Raw genomic sequence first — 16,473 nt, 5'->3', positions numbered from 1 at the left:
AAGCCCTTCCTTATTTTGGGCTAAAAAAAACTTTTCTCCATTCAACTGTTACCCAGAAATCCTAATTCTTTCCTCTGGAGTTACACAGAACTAAAATTTTTTTTCCACAAGAGCCCTTCAGATGTTTGATGGGAGGTATCAATTCCCCAACCTTTACCTTTCCTGACCAAATAGCCTCAGGAAATTCCACTGCCTCCATTCTCTCTTCTTCTCCCTCACTTAGTAGTCTTACCTCTTCTTCCTTCCTCTTTCTGCAAATATCAATGGAGTATCTACTATGTATTAGGCCTTAGACTCAAGTCTGCACATAGGACATCAGTCTAGACCAGTGATTCTCCACCTTCCTAACGCCTCCTAATGCCACAACCCTTTAATACAGTTCCTCATGTTGTGGTGACCCCTAATCATAAAATTATTTTCGTTGTTACTTCATAACTGTAATTTTGCTACTGTTATAAATCGTAATGTAAATGTCTGATATGCAGGATGTATTTTCATTGTTACAAAGGGGTTATGACCCACAGGTTGAGAACCGCTGGTCTAGACGTTCACCTTCACCATTCTTTTCTGGATGGATTCCACTTTGTCAAAATCTCTTTTTAAATAGAGCCCGCTGAATGTGGTCCACCGTTTCAGAACATGGTAGAACTATTACCACACTTACTCTGAACACTATTTTTACGGATATCCAATTCCTTCTGCCTTGATAAAAAGCTTTTCTCCTGATGCCAATCCTCTAAATGTATATAATTTGTACTTTTTTTGGGAGGAAAAAGACTACACACATGGATTTCTCTTCTTCTCTATCACAACAATGATGAAAATAGAGTCATCAATAACTATGTATAACTTGTTTTGGTTATATGTCCCTTCTCTTCGGAAATTTAATTTCTGGCTTTAGAGACAGAGTAAGTCATTCTATAACATGGTATGCCTCATCTGCTATGGCTGCCAAGCAAAGCCATTGCTTGACTTACATTGTATTCATCTCAACTCTTCAGTTTGTCCTTTATAAAGAGATTTGAAGGCTGAGTAGAATCAGGTGTGGCCAAACAGGCTGGTCTGTGATTGGAGGGCTGCAGTCCAAAGTTAACTGTCTCCATCAGAAGAACGGTAAACTGCCTCCACACTATAATGATGGCTGTGGGTTTCCTTTCTTCTTTACTTACTGATTGGTTATAAAGAAAAAGATAATCTTCTACATGAGCTGCCTATATAGGTGCCATGAAGCTTGATTAAGATGTTCCTAATTGATAGTTCAGAATCCCTTGCCACTGCTAATTTCTTTATTATAAAACTACAGAAACATAGTAATAGTAAATGAAAATAGCTTGAATGTATTTAGTAGATACCAGCCATGGTATTGGGCACACTACATAATATTATCTCATTTAATTCTCACAATTATTCTGTAAGGTATTTTCATCCCCCACTGACAGATCAGGAAAGTGAACCTAAGAAAAGTAGCGACACTTGCCCAATTTCAGAGCCAGTAAATGAGCAATGCTGCCTCGTTTTGCCACTCACACGGCAATTCTTTTTAAGAGGTGTAGCATAGCATTCAATGTGGCTCACTGCAAAAAATGAGAGTTTTACACACTTTCCAGCCTTGCTCTAACACTAAGCAGCTGCGTAACTTTGGTCAAAAGGTTATCTCTGAGCAATGTCTTTGTTCTCTATAAAATGAGAAGCATCATAAACTGTGATAAGATATGTGAGGCTGTGAAGTCTAAATTATTTCCTATTTGTAAAAGCATCTATGACAGGTCTGAACACAGAAGAGAAGTTGAAAGCCAGCTCCTCATTCAGAGTTCCGCATTTTCAAACCCCAGTGCAGGGCACTGTCACAGGCTTACAACAGCCACTGCCAGCATACCTGGATAAACCAAAGAGAGCAACACCATATAGGAGAAATGCCCCCTTTTAAATTAGTGCTTGTCTCAAGAATTATGTCATTTTTTGGTTGATTTTTCGTTTGTTTGAGACAGGATCTCACTGTATGGCCTCAGCTAAGTGCAGTGGCATCATATAGCTCATTGCTGCCTCACAAGTGATCCTCCTACTTCAGCCTCCAGAGTAGCTGGGACTACAGTGCACACCCCTACACCTGGCTAATTTTTCTATTTTTCTGTAGAGATGGGGTCTTGCTCTTGATCAGGCTGGTCTTGAATTCCTGGCCTCAAGCAATTCTATTGCCTCGGCCTCCCAAAGTCCTAGGATTACAGGTGTGATCCACTGTGCCTGGCCAAAAATGTTATCTTTTTAAGAAAAATTAGAAGAGGAAATGCAGTGGTATAAAAAGGAGGGTAGTTTGCATTGTACCAGTGATCCCAGGAAGAGTTGACCTAACTACTCTCTGGGCATATTAGATATGTATGCAGGGGACGGGGAAGAAGAGGACACAACCGACTTGCAAATAAGAAACACATATTTATGGTGTACAATTTGAGTAAAATTGTTCTCCTTTTATCGTTACATTCCTTTCCCCAGTTTGCCTCAGTTTCTGTAAGGGGAGACCGAGAGTACCAATTCCCAGGGTTGCTGTGAGGATGAGAGAATACAGGAAAGGTTTTATAACAATGTTACAGCATAATGTCATTAGTTGCTGTTGTTGAATTTGGTGATTCTCTCTTTTTACCTGTAGGGAAATATGCTTATTCCCTCACTGATGCTAAGAATGACAAACATACCCTTCTGTAATATGCCCTTTAGTTCTCTAAAACTGTAAGGATGCAGAGTCGGACCTGCTAAGGCCTTTCAGGTGCTGGTTCAGGTAGCCAAGAAGAAAGAATTAAGGTCTAAGAAAACAAAAACATGCCCTGCTGCCCTAGGGTTCATCTGTCCTAGATGTGCTTTTTTTTTTTTTTTTGAGACAGGTCTTACTTTGTCACCCTCTGTAGAGCGCGGTGATATCACAGCTCATAGCAACCTCCAACTATTGCCTCAGCCTTCCAAGTACCTGGGACTACAGGTGCCCATCACAATGGCCAGCTATTTTTTTGTTGCAATTCTCATTGCTGTTTTAGCTGGCTGGGGCCAGGTTTGAACCCACCACCCTCTGTTTATAGGGCTTGCGCCCTACACACTGAGCCATAGGCGCCGCCCCTAGATTGCTATTTTTTGAGACAGAGCCTCAAGCTACCACCCTGGGTAGAGTGCCGTGGCAGCACAGCTCACAGCAACTTCCAACTCCTGGGCTCAAGCGATTCTCCTGCCTCCACCGTCCAAGTAGCTGGGACTACAGGTGCCCGCCACAACATCCGGCTATTTTTTGGTTGCAGCTGTCATTGTTTGGCAGGCCCAGGCTGGATTCGAACCAGACAGCTCAGGTGTATGTGGCTGGCACCTTAGCTGCTTGAGCCACAGGTGCCGAGCCTAGATGTGCTATTTTTAAAAGACCTCTGAGACTCTAATGCAGAACCCAAAACAAACTTATTTTTAACTTGGGGAAAAAATATAAAGGTATAAAAATGTAAAGAATAAAAATATCATCCTATGTACTCAATTTTGATATGAGGACAATTAATGACAATTATGGTTATGGGAGGGAACAGAAAGAGGGAAGGAGGTGGGTGGGGCCTTGGTGTGTGTCACACTTTATGGGGGCAAGACATGATTGCAAGAGGGACTTTACCTAACAATTGGAATCAGTGTAACCTGGCTTATTGTACCCTCAACGAATCCCCAACAATAAAAAAAAAAGAATACAAATATCATATATGAATGTTGAAATTATGTTATATTTGCTTCAATTCATTTTAAATTAATTCAGTAAGTACGAACTGAGGATCGACTATGCACAAACACAACTGATAAAGTCATCATTCCTTTTCTACACCTTCCCAATCCTGTAACTATTGTGATACATTTGATGTCAAGCCTTCCAGTCCATGTTTTCATACATTTATGTGTATGAAACAAAAATAGCAGTTTCTTTAAACTTTCTTTAAACCCTTCTTCCTGCACCCTGAGTTTTGTACATTTTAAGGACTTAGATATACGATAACATACCACACTTTCTGCAGGTTGTTCTGTCACTCAGCATTGTTTTACCAGCTACTTACGTTGACACATGTTGCTCTGGTCTGTTCACTGTAACTATTGTACAGTATCCATCAGATAAATATTCTATATTGTCATTTATCCCTCTGGTAGATATTTCAAGATGTTTCCAATTTTCTATTATTTGCTTTATACAAATCTCCTTGTGTTTATTAGTGAGAATTTCTCTGGGAACGAATCTGGTTGTAAAGTTACTATGTTGTTTGGGAAGTACGTTTTTATTTTTAGTAGAAACTACTGTGTTGCTCTAAAAAATTTACTGAACTCAATGATTGTCAGAATTTTTAATTTTTTTGCCAAGTTTATGGGTATGATATGGTTTTAACTCGCATTTCTTTATTTCTACAGCAGTGGTGCATGTCTTTAAATGTTTAGTGGTTAAAGAAGTTTCCTCTTTAGAGAACTGCCATTTAATAACCTTTACCATATCTCTAATGGATACTTGTCTTCTGTTTATGGATTTACAAAAGTCATTTGTATATTTGAGGTGCTAATATTTCATTTTGTATATTGCAAATACCTTCTCCTAGTCTTGATTTTTCCTTTTTTAATCTCTACTTATGATATCTTTTGTCATCTTTAAATTTTATATTTTGATGTGGTCAAATCTATCACTTTTTATAGTCAGTGTTTAGTCTTGCTTAAGAAATTATCCTTACCATAACTTCTATTTCCTAACAGTTTCAAAGCTTCATTTTTCTTTAGGTTTTCAAATGATCTAAATTTATTTTTATATACTGTATCAGGTAGACATCTAATTCTATTTTGCCCCATTTGGAAGGCCACTCATCCCAACACCATTCCTGTAACAGTCCTTTCCACACTTAACCTGTATAGCTACCTCCTTCGAACAGTAGGTTCCCATATCTGCACCAGACTTTCTCCGTTCGCTTCACTGATCTAGTTGTCTATCCCAAACTTTCTACGTTGCTATAGCAAAACCACAGGTATTTTCCTCTTGTAAATATCAATGCACTAGAAGTCAAAGACCTAGGCTCCGTTTTTTAATCTGCCACTTCTCCAGATGTGTTGAAGAAGTTACTGTTTCTGTGCTTCAGTTTTGTCACACATATATTGTATAAGGTTTATCATATTTGTCCAGTTGGCTCTGTCACAAGGTTGAGGTCTTATTTATGAAAGAACGTTAAGGTTGTAACGTTTCCCACCATACTGTCAAACTGCAGGACTTACTCTCCTAGTGGCAGCCCAAATTAATTTTCACATCTTTTTACACAATTTGGATAAAAGTTTCCTCTCCTAAAAAATTAAAAAGTAGTAGAGGTTGGGACAGGGTCTCTACAGGGCCACAAAAATCTAGAATTCAATCTTAGTTTTTTCACAATATGCATGAAATCATGGACAAATCTTGAAAATTTAATTTCAGAGGACATAAGGAAAAATGGCTAACCAGGCTTGGTGCTCATAGCACATTGGTTACGGCACCAGCCACATACACCAACACTGGCAAGATCGAACCCGTCCCGAGCCAGTGAAGCAACAGTGATAACTGCAACAGAAATATAGCCAGGCGTTGTGGTGGGCACCTGTAGTCCCAGCTACTTGGAAGGCTGAGGCAAGAGAATTGCTTGGGCCCAACAGTTTGAATTTGCTGTGAGCTGTGATGCCACAGCACTCTACTAAGGGTGACACAGTGAGACTCTGTCTCAAAAAAAAAACCAGAAATAAAAAGAAAAAAGGCTAATCAAATACCTCTTCAGTGATTACAAATACAGTTGCCCTGTATGTGCATGGGCTCTACATTCATGGATGCAACCAATCATGGATCAAAAGTATTTGAAAGAAAAAATATTCCACAAAGTTCCAAAAAGCAAAACTTGAATTTGCTGCACATCAAGTTCCACATTGAATCTACATGAACAAAATATGTAGGTACTGTACTAGGTGTTATAAGCTAGAGATGATTTAAGCAAGGGCATCCAAACTTTTTTCTTTTTTACCACACATTGAAAGAGTAAGATGTCTTAGGCCACATATTAAATTAACAAATACTAATGAAAGCTAATGAGCAAGAAAAAAAAAAGGTCCATGCATACTTTCCACGATATCCAACACCACAGATAAGCAAAACAGGTCTCAAAGAATCTGCAAGTGGCCCACAGGCTGCACATTGGACATCTCTGAAAGTATATGGGAGGATCTGTGTAGGTTATATGCAAATAGTGCACCATTCTATATAAGAGACTTGAGCATGTGCAGATTTTGGTAAGGGGGGAAGGTCCTGGAACTAATCCCCAAAGGATATCAAGGGACAACTGCATACAGACATTCAAGGCACCTCTGTTACCAGCAAGCTAGCCTAGTTTAGCACTTTGTTCAGAAAAGAAATTTGGAAATTTGTTCATGAACAGCATTCAGGCTGACTTCCAGAAAGGAAGAATATGGACAAAATTCTTCTAGGGAAACTTTACTTGTGTTAATTTTTAAATTTCCTTGAGCTTGCAATTACTGCATTCTCGGCGTGGCTAAACTGACAGTTAAGTTTTATTGTGGTGGTGGTTTAGTTATTATTTTTACCGCATTTCCCCAAAGTTAGTATAGTCTTTTGAAATGACCTAGATCAAGGAATCACTTATGGTACTAAGAAAGTGTTGCCAGTGACAGGAAATCTAGAAAAACTATATTTTAAAATATTTATTCTCCCCCAAACAGACACTGTAAAATACTACATATATCACAACTCAGAAACTTGACTCCGCAATAGTCACAAAGTGGTTTATATCTTATTTTCAGTTACAATGTGAACTGTGATCATTATGAAAGCTTTAAGATACACAAAAATCAAGAAATGTAAAATCTGTGTGGACAGAAACCAACGAAGCCCTCCCAGCAACACCAATAAGCCAAGCAAGTTGAAACTTTCATTGTGAGTTACAAAAGATGCTGTCAACTGTGTTTCTTAGAAGTGAAATAATGGACCATAACACAGTCTGTCTCAAAACTTTTGTAGTGACCCACATATAAAACAATTTACAGCATGAAAATGTCCTTGCGTAAAAATCTGCAAAATGAAAGAATATGAGTTAAGGCTTAAAAACATTAATCTATAAATAGGCATTCTCTGACAATATATGGTTCAAAAAATACCTATCCAATTACTTTGTCTTCAGCAAGGAGTTCTTTCTGTCCATGCTTTGAGAGTCTGCAGCCTAGCCCCCAGTCACAGCATGCCTGTTCCTTCTTTCCCTGCACAACATTTTTATCCATAGATCATTTACCTTCTAGAATGCTATTTAAAATATTTATTATGGTTAAAGTTTATTATCTCATTACTTTCGTGTAGAATGCAAATATGAATTGTCTATTTTCTTCACTAGTGCATTCTAGTGTTTCAACCTAGAATAACACCTAGCATGCAAATAAATAAATGAATAAACAAATGTTTAATCATGAATGTTTGCTAAATATTTCCCACATTTCCTGAATATTTGTTGAACAAATAAATTCTAAGAAAATAGTATTAAATAAAGTAGTATTAAAATAGTTCTGAACATTTTAGGGTCTCTTTATATACCTGAGAAATCTCCCTTGCTATTTATTTTTTATTTATTTATTTTTTAGAGACAGAGTCTCACTTTGTTGCTCTCGGTAGAGTGCCATGGTGTCACAGCTTACAGCAACCTCCAGCTCTTGGGCTTATCCAATTCTCTTGCCCCAGCCTCCCGAGTAGTTGGGACTACAGGTGCCTGCCACAACGCCTGGCTATTTTTTTGTTGCAGTTTGGCCAGTGCCAGTTTGAACCAGCCACCCTCGTATATGGGGCCATCACCCTACTCACTGAGCCACAGGCGCTGCCCCATTTGCTTTTTATTTACATTTTTTTTTGGACAGGGTCTCACTCTGTTGCCCAGACCAGAGTGCAGCGGCATCATCATAGCTCACAGCCACCTCAAACTCCTGGGTTCAGGGGATCCTCCTGCCTCAGTTTCCTGAGTAGCTGGGACTATAGGAGTGTGCTGCCACATCTGGCTAATTTTTCTGGAAATACGGAGTCTCGCTTTTGATCAGGCTCTCCCCTGGTTTTAAGTTATAACATATTTTAGAAAAGGTTCAGTATGAGAACTTTTTATAATGAGAAATGACAAACAGAAACTGGATACTGACTCCCTGACTGGATATCAGGAACACCTATTGGTATAATAAAACAAGAAATGGGGTAGAAGACAAGAGACATAGGTATGAAGTAGGGTGGGGTCCCTAGTCCACCCCTGACTAGTTTGATGACTGACTAAAACAATCTCTTTGAGTCTTCGTTTCCTCCAACATGGGAGACCTACTTTACACATCTGTTCATTTACCATGGAGTGTCTACTAAGTGCAGTGCCATCCTAATGTGGTGGTGAAGATGACAGATGAAGTTCTCACCCATACACAGTCACACTGCAGAGGGGTAGAGAGATAATAAGCAGGTAAAACAAGCAACTAACACGTAACCAGAGTGATGCTGTGCAAGTGTTTTGTACATCTAAATACATGGCATTATGATTACCATCACCAGGGATGTGGTAGGAAGTGCCTCTAAAAGTTGATCAGAAATTAGAGGTGTAATTATTCCATTTCACTTGGAGATGAGCTGACAGGGAGTCAAGCCATACATGCCAGAGACCAAGGTACTTCATTCTGTTTGGTTCAAAGTACCCCTCTAGCCTTGCCTTTGACCAGCCAGGCTGGTTGAGTCACTGCCCTCAGCATGTCCAACGTGCTTTCTGCGTTCACCACCTAATCTTAGCCCTTTCTAACACTGTCCCCTCCTAGATCATGTAAAATCCTCTATTCTCCATCTATTTTTGGTTTTGCTTATACACTCACACATCTAACCAATTTTCACTACCTCTAAGCTGACAGAAAAGGCAGGAAAAGACGCTTTGTGCACATACACATTCTCTTTCCTTATTTCCAATACAACATACAAATCCAATAATCTGCTGTACTTAGGACTTCAGTAATTGGAATAATGAGGACCTAGTGGGAAAGGCAGAGAATGAGACACATTCTCCTGTACAGTAAATTTTAAGGGCAAAGGCATTAGATGAAGCACTATTAAGAAGCTCAAGACACAGGCAATTTGATGTAGGTGGTTGGGCAAATAGCTAAGGTTTAATCTGATTATGTGGAGCTCTTGAGATTTTCTAAAGTGATTCAAATCCATGAAACAATTTTCAAAAAACATGCGCTTTATAAGTACATAAGTGAGAACTGTTCAATAAGAAAAATTGTTTTGAAACAAGCACAGAGTTTAGATTTCCATTTGCATGAATTAGTCTAACAGAATTCATGCAGCCTCAAGAAAAGGAAACGAATCAGAGAATAAAAGTTACCATTTTTTCATTATCCCTAGACAAAAAATCCTTAATGTTAAAACTAAAATCCATTATCGCAGGAATATGAGGATTTTTTAAAATGTAAATACATATAGATTAATCAAGATTAAAAAAAAATCTCTATACCAAGTGTAGAGAAGAAAGGACTGTAAAGGTGACTATGATTAAGTTTCTGTGGATAATAGCCACTAGTTTTGAGAGTGGCTTCAAGACTTTGTATGTATATGTTACTTACCTGACCCAACCTTCACTATGTGTTGTTATACATTTTTTATAGGTGAGAATACTGAAGTTCAAATGACTAGACAACTAGTAAAGAAATGAGGTAAGCAATTAAACCCAAGAATGTATAAAGATAATTTTTAAAAGTTGACAATGTGAAAATAAGCAGAAAGAATTGACATAGCTCAACTCTTTTATAGCCTCCTTCCCTAGCCTATATGTGCATTATGCAGACCAGAGTAATCTTCCTAAATGATACTTTCATCATTTGACTCTCCATTTCAAAAATCTATTTGTTCTCTACTATCTACACAGGAGAAACTTTTTAGACTCAACTTAACTCAAGATTCTTCAAAACTTGATTCATCGCTAACATAAATCCTGTAATCTGTTGGTATACAGGCATCATACATTCAAAAAGCATTTAGTGAGTACCTAACATGGGTGAGGCTTTGTGAGGACAGCCTTGTCACAAATTGCTCACAGAAAAGTATTTTTAAAATATTCTTTACTCGGGCGGTGCCTGTGGCTCAAAGGAATAGGGCGCTGGCCCTATATATCGGAGGTGGCGGGTTCAAACCCACCTCTGGCCAAAAACGGCAACAAAGACGAACAAACAAACAAACAAAAAATATATATATTCTTTACTTAGTGCAATGTAAGCCTTTCACACTGTATATCAAAGTAGTACGCTGAACCCCATAAATGCATCAATGTACAAAAGTTATGATTTAATAAAAAATAATTAAAAAAAATAGTCTGTCATTTTCCAGGGCCTTCCCCCAGTTATTTCCCCTGTGTCAAATGTTCTGCTTGACTTTGCATTCCTCATTTCCCCCCACACATCAAAGTCCAACCTATTCACGATCAATTGTTGATCCCAACTCCATGAAGCATACCCTAAACATGTTTGCTAGAAACTGTTCCCATTTTTTTGAACCCGTAGAACATTAGCTATTAAGTCTGTGTGCACTAGGAATCATCCTAGCATACAGATCCCCAGGCTGCTCACACAGCCTGGGAATGTACGTTTAATCACGTATGTCAGATAGGAATCCTAAGTCCATGTTCCTTCTACCTGAGCTCTAGACAACCAGTCTATATTTTTTCACCTCTCACTGAGTTGACTAGTCAGCTGAGTACTTTGGTGTCACACAGACATCACCTTGGTCTCAGCTTTATCAATCCCAATGATTTTGGCTCTTCAGTTACCAGCCACCTCCTACTCCTAATGGCATTCTTGGCTTGATAAAGACACAGAAGTCACCCGTGCTGTAGGGCCTTTTCCCCCCCTAATAACATAACTAGTCACATTATTAGACTGAGCCTTTCTGTTGGATAAAATGGTACACAGACATGGGAGCACATTTCCTGGCCTGAGTGACATGAAGGCCCTCTCCTGACTCGTGAAGCATACTTACAAAGGAAGAGACAAAGGAATCTTCTTCCATATTACAGATTTCTTGAAGCTGGGGCCTGTCTTTCACATTTAAAAGAATAGTCACTGTCTGTAATTGAGCAGTACTGAATCAAAGAGTGTATTTAATCAAAAATTTACTGAGGCAATGTCCTCTTGACAGCAATTTTAAAGAACGTGTTACTCATTGTAGAGAGCATATTTCTTTCCTTCAACAGAACAACAAATGCAAACTATTAATTCCTAAGTTTTCACTACGGACTTAAGACTATTACAGACACTTGTTCTATCTTATAGGAAGCAAGTTGTGGTAAGATCAGTGTTCTTCTCAGAAATTATTAAAACAGGGATTTTTCCTCTACTTTTTTCCCTTAGAGACAGGGCCTCACTCTGTCATTTAGGCTTGAATTCACTGGTGCAATCACAGGTCACTGCAGCCTCTGAATCCTGGAATCAAGCCATCCTCCTTTCTTGTGCCCCTCAAAGTTCTGGTATTACATGTGTGAGCCACCACATCCGGCTTCACTTACTTTTTAGATTGTAAAAAGAAAATGACTTGTGAGGTAGTAAATCTAATTTATAGCAGGAACATGGCACCATCGTACTACATATTACAGTAGCAGTGGCAAGACATCTAAGGAATCGATATATCATACTGTTATTTAATGGAGAAACAAGGCTTCAAAAAAACACAGTGAAACTAGTGAAGTTGCTTTGTACTTAAGAGTTTGAAACCAACCTCAGGCAATAAATCTCAAAATGACTTAGGACATATGCCATTTCTTTTCAGGACTTTGAACACAGAAAATGCCAAAGGACAGGGGGTAATACCTTCCTTGAACATACAAAGGAACAAAAATCTCCAGCCTCTGGAGCGTGGGATGTGAAATGACTCCCAAGTGTAGTTTCGATTGGATTACGCAAGGAAGGTACAGTCAACTGAATGTTTTTCTGACAGCTCAAAGCACCCTTCCACTTAAGCTTCAGCACCTTAAAATAATGTGCCTTTCCAAAAGTCAAGGAAGCTATGGATCCAAAAGAATGTCTTCCCTATAATAATTTCAAGAAAGCTTCTAGCATGGGAGGCAGAAAGGATTAAAAAATAGGCTCTCAGGGCAGCCCCTGTGGCTCAAAGGAGTAGGGCACTGGCCCCATATACCAGAGGTGGTGGGTTCAAAAACCCAGCCCTGGCCAAAAACTGCAAAAAAAAAAAAAAAAAAAAAATAGGCTCTCTGTCTTCTTACCAGGCCTTGGAGAACACATTGCACAGACCTCCCAGAGGCAGAACAGAAAACCAGTTGATCAGAACTGAATTTTTAGGAAAACTGAACATGGCCTAACTTTATTTTGCATTATGGACACATTCTGTCTTCTTCTTTAAAGACGTGAGTTAATTTTTAATCTAACTCCTTAGTGTAATGGTCAATAAACCTTTTGACAATGGTCTCCCACGCAGTCACAGCATTTAATAAACTGAAAGATCTCATTAACCAATTCTGCCTAGTCACATGGAAAATTCAATATATTTGTTAGCTTTAAAGTACTGGAAATAAAGCCAATAGTAAACTCATATATAAAATAAAAACTTATATGTAAAGTTGTTATCTCTGATCAGTGTCTTAATACTGTAATTATTCTACTCAAAAACAGTTATTACTACTGTGGCACAGTGGCCCATGCTTATAAATCACAGCATCTTGGGAGGTGGAGGTGGGGAACATTGCTTGAGACCAAGAGTTTGAGACCGGCGGGCAACATAGCAAGACCCATTACCCCCCAAAATGAGAAAATTTGCTGGTCATGGTAGCAGGCACCTACAGTCCCAGTTACCTGGGAGGCAGAGGTGGGAAGATCACTTGAATCCAGGAATTTGAGGTAGTGATGAATTTTAACTGTGCCACTGCAGTCTGAGCCACAGAGTGAGACCCTTTCTCAGGAAAAAGAGGAAAGAGGAGGAGAGAGGAAGGTAAGGGGTAGGTGGGTGGGAGGCTAAGCAGGGTGCAGGAGGAGGAAGGGAAGGAAGAGGAGATTCAGTGGCTACCTTACTTCTCTTAAAAATAACTTAGCCAGTACATGGGAGCACTTTACCAGTCACATGTTCAGTACTGCTCAATTACAGACAGTGTGTAGGTACTATCGATTTAAATATGAAAGACCGGCCCTGCTTTAAGAAATCTGAAAAACAGAGGGGGATTCCTTTGTTCCTTCCAGGGCAAGCATGTTTCACAAGTCAGTAGTGAGCTTTCAGGTCACCCAGGCCAGTAACGTGCTCCCACCTCTGTGTACCATTTATCTAACAGAAAGTTTTGTTCCCCATCTATTATACTAGCGGAGTAAGTCTGAGATGCACACGTGGTCTATAGCCATACCACCCTGAACACGCCCGTGTCATCTACATTTGTATGCGTGCTATTCATGACTTCCTCCATTTCAAATAACACCTTCCCTTGCATGTTCCATTTTCTGTACATGTGAAATAAAACCTTAGATTTTATATATCTATGCTTAAATATACATATACAACACATGCAGGCATCCATATCTATCTATCCTTGTAATTCATGAGAAAGAAACTATGTAGGGAAGTCACTGATTTTGCCATTCTCATCTATTAAAACAATAGTGGGGAAAATCCTACTGCAGTGATTCTCAACCTTCCCAATGCCGCCACCCTTCAATACAGTTCCTGTGGGTCGCGACCCTCAGGTTGAGCACCACTGTCCTACTGCTGTCATCAAATTTATTTAAGAATACATTTATGCTAGCTTGTGAATAAGGCTATATGAAATACTATGAAAGGTGGTATCTGGGGATGAGAAAAGATTAAGACCTGCCTTTGCTGCCTCTAGTATGTGACCTTGGGCAAACCATTCATTTTCTTTGGAACTCAAACTTTTTACCTGTAAAGTACATATATTGCTATAAGAATTACCTCCCTCAAAAGTGTTTTTCTGAGGCTTCAAAAAGAGTTAATGTGTATAAAAGTTCATTAAAAAACATTTAACCAATTGATAAATATCAAACAGTATTACTATAGTACCTGCAGTGTATTTAAATTTTACCAAAGTCCACAAATACGTAAGTAAAAATAATTCAGCAAATTCATGTGTCACAGCTTTATTTATATCACTATTAAGATATTACATTTTAGTAAGAACTTAATGTTGTAACTGTAGATTTTATTATGTAAAAATAATAATCTACAAACTGTATTATAAAATACAAATACAGTTATAGAAATGCATATTCGTTTTAAGGTCAATAAGAACTTATGAAACTGTATATTTCATTGTTTAGAGATAATGACAGAACTTGGCCCTTTGCACAAATATGATCATGAAGTATAAATACAGTTAAATGAATACATACAATTTACTAAAAGGCTTTACAGGCCTATGTGCATTGATAAACATCTACATTACTGAAACATGATCAAACTGAATTGTGATAAATTAATTTCAAATGCACTGAGAGACTGTTAATCAGAGGAACCGTACTGTAATTTTGCAAAACAAATGTTCATTTCTCAGTACACCCTCACGGATGATAAATGAGGTGTGAGGAGAAAAGAACACAGTCAGAAGCATTTGCATGCGGTTTCACAGGCAGTCGTTTAGCACTTACTGTATGTATCAGGCATCAATCCAGGTGTACTTGAGAAACATTACTGAACAACAGACAAAAATCTCTTGTCTTCAGGAAGCTTGCATTTCATGTAAAAATACATGATTTAATAACTAATCAATTAAAAGGTTATAAGTGCTATATTGAGTACATTGCTAGGTTATTAAGTGCTGTGGGAAAAAAATAAAGCAGTGTAAGAGACCAAGTGTGTGTGAATACGGCAGGGTAGGTTGGTTTTAGAATGGTTAGGGTAGGTTTAATCATGAAAGTACCGTATTGAGCAGATGGACACACAGTGCTGTGAGGTAAAGACCCATGTGGCCAAAGGGAACAGGCAGTATAAAGGTTCTGAGGCCCCATTTGATTCTAACAAAAGTCTTGTGAAAAAGATAATACCCCTTTTACTAGGTAGTAAAACTGTCGCGGAGTGACTTGATCTAGGGAATAGGGCTAGTATATAATAAAGCTAGGACCAGAAACTGGGGTTTCTTGACTCTTGACCTAGTACCTTCCTTTTACTTTATCCCTTTGTTCACTAGACATCGAGGAAAGTGCCCTCTTTCTTATAAAGCACTGTATAAAGATAAAGCTACATTGCTGCTGTGGTTTTTGCTAAATAATTACTATTAATTCCATTGATAAGTCTTTTTTTGCATTTTTCTCTGACATTGTTGTATATATTTTGGGGTATATGTGATATTTTGATACCTTTATCTTTTCTACATGTTGAGAATATTAAAATTCTTGCCTTTGTATTTTGAAATATATTATAAATTATTGTTAACCATAAATTCTTCACTATATTACAGAATACTACAACTTACTCCTCCTGGTAGTTCTCAGAGGTAGGTAGAGCTCACAGAACAATTTCATTTTCCCTTCTCATGGCTTCTCTTTCTCCCTTATCTGTGCTTCTTTTCTTGGATGGATCATTTTGAGATCAGATTACCAGTTAAAGTAATTATACTTCTTTGGATATTTGATAATGAAAAGGTGTCTAGCATAGGAATAAGCTATAAACTAGAAACCACTGGTGACCTAACATGAAAAAGAGCTAAGGAAAGAATGGAGAGAATGTGGAGCCCAGTGACTTGGACAGATAACTGCATTTTTCAAGAGGTAAGAAGTAAAAAAGTTAAAAACAAAAACCACAAAAAAGGAGACTTGAAGAAAAGGCAAAAATGGCAGAAAGGAGGCTTAAGAAGAGGAGAGGAAGAGATTTTATAATGTTTTTAGGTAAACATATGATAATATTAGACAATAAGCAACATACAAGAAAAAAGAGACTAAGAATCACATTTCAGACACTGTAGACTAAAGAGCTGGTAGAATTACTAACAGCAAAAGGGAACGGAGAGGAAGGAGAGTCTGAAAGATGAGTAGCTTTCTTTTTGTAATGCTGGGTCTAAGGTGGCAGTGAGGTTCTCACTAGTGGAAAGGGTCTAATAGATAAGGGGTAAATTTGAAAGATGTGTACTGTCTTGAGCAGTTTGATCTTGTACAGTAGCCTTTAACCACATGTGGCTACTGAGCAAGTGAAACATGGCCGGCCTGAACTGAGATGTGTTCTAAGCATAAAATACATACTTTGATGATTTTCTATTAAAAAAAATAAAAAGAATGTAAAATATCTAACTTTCTTTTTTGCCTTGATTATATGTCCAAAAAAATACCTGCATTGTCAGGCTAAATAAAATACATTAAAATTAATTTCACTTTTTTGTGAGTACTAGACAATGGAAAATTACACATATTGTTTACATTATACTTTTATCAGACAGTGCTGACATAGAGCAATCCTGCATAGAT

The 16,473-nt window shown here is 38.1% G+C and overlaps 1 protein-coding gene across 1 annotated transcript in view; it reads right to left on the bottom strand.

The window, feature by feature from the left end:
• ELOVL2 (ELOVL fatty acid elongase 2) overlaps nucleotides 1-16,473 on the bottom strand; it is a 60,055-nt gene that overhangs the window by 38,656 nt on the left and 4,926 nt on the right. The window lies entirely within an intron of this gene.

The sequence above is a fragment of the Nycticebus coucang genome, chromosome 9 (genome assembly GCF_027406575.1).
Source record: "Nycticebus coucang isolate mNycCou1 chromosome 9, mNycCou1.pri, whole genome shotgun sequence".
Taxonomy (NCBI): domain Eukaryota; kingdom Metazoa; phylum Chordata; class Mammalia; order Primates; family Lorisidae; genus Nycticebus; species Nycticebus coucang.
The sequence above is the reverse complement of the archived record's forward strand: the minus strand, read 5'-3'. Positions and strand labels throughout refer to the sequence as shown.